Raw genomic sequence first — 7957 nt, forward strand, 5'->3', positions numbered from 1 at the left:
ACTTTTACCATTGGCGAAACATAGACACAATCTAGAAGTTCCCTTGAGATACCTGAGAATCCATTTGACAACATTCCAATGCTCCTTACCGAGATTATAGAGATACCGACTAACTACTCCAACAGCATGAGCAATATCTGGTTTGGTGCAAACCATGGCATACATCAAACTACCAACAGTCGAAACATAAGGAACCTTTTTCATATCTTCTTTATCTTTCTCACTTGTAGGACACTGCTTGATGTTCAGTTTAAAGTGACCCGCAAGTGGAGTTGAGACTTCCTTAGCCTTGCTCATATTAAATCTGTTGAATACTTTCTCAATGTATTTTTCTTGAGACAACCAGAGCTTCCCATTTTGCCTGTCATGTGAGATTTTCATCCCCAGTATCTGTCTAGCTGGACCCAAATCCTTCATTGCAAAGGATTTACTTAACTTCCTTTTTAGCCTGTCAATTTTCACAGTATCATGACCAACAATCAACATGTCATCAACATATAGCAAGAAAATAATAAAATCACCATCTAAAATTTTTTTCACATAAACACAGTGATCAGATGTAGTCCTGTGGTACTCATGGTCTGTCATGAAGGAGTCAAACTTCTTATACCACTGTATCGGTGCCTGTTTCAACCCATACAAACTCTTCTTGAGACGGCATACAAGATTTTCCTTGCCACTTTCTTTGAACCTCTCCGGTTGCTCCATGTAGATCTCTTCTTCCAAGTCGCCATGCAGGAATGCTGTGACGCCCCCACTTCTCCCTAAGGCGAACCAAAGGGTATCCGCGGGACGCCTGCCCAGCTCTCGCCAGGACTCACTACAATCCATCATTCAAGAGCTCAAAATACTATAAGTAACTTCAATACATAATTAAAGTACTTCAAATATCTTACACTTACAACTATGTAGCTTTCAAGCTTAAATACAACCCAATGGAAAAGGATACAATAGCCATCCGTTATAATATAACTTAAAATCTTCAAAAGAAAGCAATCTAGTACTACTTACGAGCACCCTTGGTCTCGAACCCTGTAAAAGAAAACCACAACGTAGGATGAGCTACACAGCCCAGTGAGATTCCAAGACACTCTAACAGTTCAAATAAATCAAGTAGGTTGGGCATATCATATGCATGGTTCAAGGTTACACAATGGCATGTTATCATGAGGTGATAATCATGGTACGGGTAATTTGAGACATATATCATGGTATGAGACATTTATTATGAGACAGTTATCATGGTTCAAGACATTGGCATATATAGTTCACGAGTGATTGGAGCTTATTACAGGCATAGCTCAGGATTTCATATTGGCATTTTAGCATGAAACAATTATCATGATACCAGGTAAACATATACTGTAGGATACGGTGTTCCAGTGGAACTCTGTCGGTCATCTGCACCTTATGACTTCCGGATCCCCTCGGTTTGACTGGCCATCACCTTATCCCTCCAGTGGTAATACTCGAGTATACTGAAACGGTGTCCCAAGGTTCCAACCTACCCGACCGAGCCCAGTCCTGGCTCGAGTAGGTTAGTAACCATGAGCAGGGCCCAGTTCAGCTTAGAGCTTACAACATGCACAAGTAATCAAGTAATTCGGCAAAAGGTAAAATTCATCATTTGAGTAGGTCGAGTGAGGTAAAGTACACACTCGCCTAACAATGATGGACAGCTTCATATAACATGCGATTCATGATAATCAAGTGATCAAGTAAGTTGGTGATCACGTAAGCAGATAATCAAGTAAGCAAGTAGGCGAATAGATTAGAAAACGGTAAGTAAACATGGTTAACGGTAAACGGTAAACGGTAAATGGTTAACGGTGGTAATTACGGTTAATTGGTAGACATATGTCATTTTAATAGGCCACCATTGGCCATTTTTCACTTTTTCAACGTAAGAGTCGAGGAGATTCACTCCAACCGACTTATGCTGTCATAGCATAATTAATCATTTAAACACATCATGTAGATATGCTCTCCAAGCATTTCATATCTAGTATTTCAAGTAATCACATAAATATGCTCTTTAAGCATTTCATATCGAATAGTTCAAGTATACATATTTCAGGTATTTCATGTCGAGTAATTCAAGTATACCTTATTCAGATATGCATGAGTGTGGTAAATACCTAACATATAGCACTTAACACTTAATGATCATGGGTTATGCATGTCATAGATTTATTCCAATTACGTATTCCTATATGGAACACTCACCTATAGCAACAAGAGAGTAATACTCAAACAAATGTCTAGGCGTCCACTTCGAGTTCCTCTTGAAGGTCCCCTTGAGAGCCTGGGCAAATAACCATTAACTATTATACACTATCACTTAGAACCCCTACTTATCAAAGAAGGTTGTACAATCTAAGGAGAATTCATTAATTGGGCCTTAATTATTAATAATCGAGGCTCAAGAGTAAAGTTTTAAAGTCTAAAGAGAGAGACTAATATTTTCCATGAAATCGAGTTCAAAATGTTCAATCGGTATCGAGAAAAGAAGGCAAGTTTCCAAAATTTTATTTTCTAAGAAATTGACAAATTTCAACTTTGGGTGTCAATTTTAGAAAAATCGTATCTTGCACTATGTAGGTCCAAAATTGGAAAGCTTGATACTGTTGGAAACTTCTTCAAAAGCACTAAAAGTTCCTAGAAGATACTTTTCCATGATTCCAAACAGAAGGTATTCAAAAATTGACTCAAAGTTGCTGCTTGGGACCATTTAGACAGTTTCGGGGTTGGTTTTTGACCATCTTTGAAAATCCGGCAAAATTCACACAATACGAACTAACCTCCGAAATTTAGAACTCAATTAGAGCTACAATCAAAGTTTAAAACGAAACAAACGGTACAAGAATTGAAGTTTTGAGCGCCAAGATATAGCAGCTCAAAGTTGGCTAAAAATTCCTCCTCGATCAAGAATTTCCAGATTTAAACATGAACTTTGGGACTTTGTTTGAACATCTAAACAGACTCGGAATGGCACCAAATTTGGTATGATTATAATAACATATAAGGGCTATTCCTCTGTCAAATTTCATAGAAAAATATGCACGGAAAGTCACTTAACGAAATCACTCAAGTTTCCAAATTTCCCAAGGCAAAACTGTCTTCTAGCTCTTCTTCCCTTTTTTAAACATTTTGTCCAATGCAACCAACCCAAATCTGGTTTATTTGTGAAAAAAAGTGCAAGGAACATCTAATATAAAGTTTGGTAGATGTTGGACATCAAAGTTTCTAAAACAACAAATCCCAAATCATTGTTAGTTACAAATCTGTCCAAGTGGAAAATTCTATCACTGTAGCCGTTTCAAACTTTGGCCACAACTCACTCAATTCAACTTGGAATTGGGCGTGGTTGATGGCGTTGGAAATCTCTCTCATAAAGCTGAATTTTCTCAGAATAAACCATTTTCAAATTCTATCCACAAACAGCTCGTTTTTGAGCATCAAGATACAAGTCCTGTCCTGTCTCCTGGAGAGAAACGAAACAGGACAGTGATTTTCAATCGAATGGTGTGGCTCCCTCAAGTGGAACCAGAACGTGAAATTGGTACCAATGGAAATCTGGGAATGTCTAGTTTCCAATGCCACAAACGGCACTTGATTTCGACATCGGAGCAAAGAGTTATAGCCGATACAAAATGACTGCCTGGGCAATACGGGATTCCTTTTCCAGTTTTGCTAACTTTGGAAATCAACTCATTTGACCAACCAAATCATGTTATTTTTCAATGAAATTTTGTACACACTCACACTAACATGTAAAAAATATAATCAAGTCATTAGAACCTCAAAATTTTGCACAAAAATGGTCGGACAAGACAGGGGTAAAACGGTCACTTTTGCTCCAAGCACCTCCTTTGATTTACTACCAACAATACAACATTAATCTACTAATATAAGCACTAAACCGCCATTAATTTCATCATCCAACATCAAATCAGTCCTTCCATCGAAAGTGGGAGTTCATAGAGCCCACACAACACAAATCCACCATAAACAAGACCACCCACATGCATGCAAGAGTTTATACGTGTAATAGAGCTTCCGTAAACTAAGATTCAAGGAGTTGATCGTCCATTACCTCCCTTGATGAATGGACAGAAATTTCGGCCCCTTAGATGCTCAAGAAAACCGTGGATAGCAGCCCTCTTTCTTAGCTTGATGTAATCTCCAAGTAATTAGCTAAGAGTGGTTGAAATTTGAAGTGAAATGGAGAAGATTTGGTGAAGAAATTAGGATGGAATTGGAGTTGTTTTTCTCCTTTGTTAGCCGGCCAGATGAGGGAGCAAGAGAGAGAGATTGTGGTCTGAAATGAGGCTTCCAAAGGAAGCTTAATGACTAAGGATTTGGTGCACAAAAGTCAACCGCAAAAAGTACGCGCACGCGCGCGTTTTGTGCTCGATTCCTCGTAAGTTTGTTTCACTAGTGCACTAAACCTCTAATGCTCATATATTCCTATAAATATTATTCACTCTTAATTGTCCCAAAATAAGAGTCTAAAGTTCCTGAATTTAAATCGCGCGTGTGAAAACGCGTATCTCCAATTTAAGCGCGATAACGCGAAACTTCCGAGAAATTCTTATAACGATAGTACTAATAACTATCACTGGAGTATTTAAACATTAAAATGTCTAATTTAGGTCCATTGTACATGTCTCCAATATTTCAAACCTATTGTACTCTCAATCGATCAAGATTTCCAAAGACGTGTTCACTATTTTCACTAAACTAGCTTCCGAAAATTAATTTTTGAAACAAGTCATTTTAAAAATATAATGAAACTATATTTTCATGTAATTAGGTCTCAAGAGCTTAGAAAATAATATTCGGAGCAAAAGGTCAAATAAATAATTAAATAAGCTAGAAATAGGAGATTAAATAAGTAAATTTTGCGAGTCCTCACAAATGCTATTTTCACATCAAGTTATTCAATCTCCAAATTCAACTGGCTGCAATACCAAGAACAACTCGAATTGATGACATTTTTACCACAGGAGAGAAATTTTTTTCAAAATCTACACCCTTCTTTTGACTAAATCCCTTCACAACCAATCTTGCTTTGTACTTTGGTTGTGAACTGTGCTCCTGAATCTTCAATCGGTGAATCCATTTGTTCTTCAGAGCTCTCTTGCCCTTAGACAGTTTCACTAACTCATTAGTCTGATTCTCATGCAAGGACACCATCTCCTCTTATATGGCTCGCAACAAATCTTCTTTATTCTCATGCTCTAGAGCCTCACAGTAGGATTCTGGCTCTCCTCCATCTGTCAACAACACATATTCATGTGGATTATATCTGCTAGAGGGTCTCCTCTCTTTGGTAGATCTCCTAAACTTATCTTGTGGTGGCGGTGGTGGAGTAGGTGGCGCCTCATGCTCAGGTTCATCAGCAATAGGGTTATCACCATCATTAACATCCTCTCTCTGCTCTGTCTCAGCTCCCCCTTGATTAAAATCAACAAGTACTGGAATTAGATCTGAATCTGAATTTGAGCTAGCAGGAATGTCATCTGAGGATTTTGAGTTGTCATATTTATCAATGTCTTCAATGGTTTGATCTTCAAAGAAAACAACATTTATGCTCCTGATCACTTTCTTTTCAATAGGATCATACAACCTATAACGAAAATCTTCATATCCATAACCCAAGAAGATATACTGATTTGATTTTATATCAAGTTTTCACCTCTCATCTTTGAGAATATGAACAAATGCCCGATAACCAAAAACTCTCAAATGTTTAAAGGACACATTTTTTTCCGTCCATACCTTCTCTGAGATATCACCATCTAGAGGAACTGATGGAGAAAGATTTATCAAATCAACTGTAGTTCTCATTGCCTCACCCCAAAAGGATTTTGGCAGTTTAGCATTAGAGAGCATACATCTGACCCGATCAGTGATGGATCTGTTCATCCTCTCTGCTACTCCATTCTCTTGAGGAGTTTTTGGTACAGTTTTCTCCAATTTGATTCCACGGGACTTGCAATAGATTTTAAATGGTTCTCTGTACTCACCACCATTATCAGCACGTACACACTTTAACTGTTTACCAGTTCTCTTTCAACTTTGCTATGAAAATCTTTAAACACATCCAAAACCTGATCTTTGGATTTCAAAGCAATACACCAAACCTTTCTAGCAAAGTCATCAATAAAAGTTACAAAATAAATAGCACCACCAAGAGACTTATCTTTCATATAGCAAACATCAGTGTGCACCAATTTTAACGGATGGAGAAAAATTTTGAAATGCAACTTTGTGCTGTTTCCCATAAATGCAGTCAACACAAGGTTTAAGTGCATTACCTCTAACTTCAGGTAGGAGCTGTTTGCGAACAAGTGTCTGGATTTCTTTTTCACCCATGTGCCCAAGTTGCTGATGCCAAAGGTCAATTGATGCATCACGAACTGCATTCATTTCTCCCTTCTCCCAACTTGGCTTGCATCAAGTAGAGGGTATTCTACTTATGAGAACCCGAATTCTTCTCACTTATAATTCTATTTTTAATGGCTTATTTAAATATTTATTCACCCGTTTTCTCCGAATAATTTATTTTAACCATTTTAAATCCATTTATATTGAATAATATCTCAATTATATTTTTAAAACGTCTCGTTAGTAAATTTAATTTTCTATAGCTCATTTAGTCAACAAATAGCGAGTACACTTTTTCGAGGCAATAATCGATCTGAGAGTACAATAATCTTGGAGAATTGAGAACTCATGTTTTATTTCTAAAATGGTTATTTTATAATTAATTACATTAGTAGTAGTTAATTATATAATTGTTATATGAATTTTTCATAAATTTCGCCTTATTGCGCGCGAATTGGAATTTTGCATATATCGAGTTGGAATGGTTAAACGGAGACTTAAGAAACTTATATTAGATTACTAAGAGTGAATAATTATAGTGTTAAAGGAATTACAATTGAGGTTTAATGCACAATTGAAACAAACCCGAGAGAAAACGTGTGACAGCCCTACCTCCCCCTAAGGCGAACCAGAGGGTTCGGCGGGCCGCCTGCCCAGCTCTCGCCGGGACTCAGTCGTTCACTACATTCCTCAAACAGATTACAAGATAAAACTCAAATATTACATCAAATTCTCCAAAAATTACATGTCATAAGCGAAGCGGAAACAATTCTCAACTATACATAAAATGATTTCCAAATCCAAATTGTACAAAACATAGGCCATCCAATCACGTGCACAAGTACTACAAGCCCTTCCTTCGCCTTGAGCCCTGTGGAGGGGAATAAAATATTTTTGGGGTGAGCTAGAAGCTCAGCGAGTAACCAGTAAAATCAGTAATCAAATCGGTTTAACAATAGTTCATTTCAATGATGTCATAAATCAAATGATAAGTCCAGAAATAATTACAACATTTACAAAACATTAAATATGGAGTATCAATAATTCAAGAAACATGTACAATGGAAAGCGATAGTAACATTCATTAAAAGGATACGGTCGACATGGAGCTATTCGTTTGTTCGTTCGTTCCCCTGACTTTTCCCCTTATTCCTCCAATTGTTTAAAAATACATTTTTGTAAGTAGAATCCCTCATTCATCCTTTTGTTCGTTCATCCCTTTTCCGGACGTTGACCGGACTCCACTCATCCGGACGTTGTCCGGACTCCACCCATCCGGACGTAGCCGGACTCCACCCATCCGGACGTAGCCGGACTACAAGGTAATACTCGAGTATACCAAATTCACCCAGGGTCACCATATCGCCCGACCGAGTCCGCTTCTGGCTCGAGTCGATCGGTAACAAAGGGTAGTGGCCAGTTCAGCCAAAAGGCTTACATTCATGCACAAGTAACATTTAATCCTTAATCATTGAAAATTTCACATTTATTTTAGGTCGAGTGCGATAAAGTACACACTCGCCCAGAAAACTCGTTTTAACCATCATTGAAAGCACTTAACACA

The sequence above is a fragment of the Coffea arabica genome, chromosome 4e (genome assembly GCF_036785885.1).
Source record: "Coffea arabica cultivar ET-39 chromosome 4e, Coffea Arabica ET-39 HiFi, whole genome shotgun sequence".
In the NCBI taxonomy this organism is placed as follows: Eukaryota; Viridiplantae; Streptophyta; class Magnoliopsida; order Gentianales; family Rubiaceae; genus Coffea; species Coffea arabica.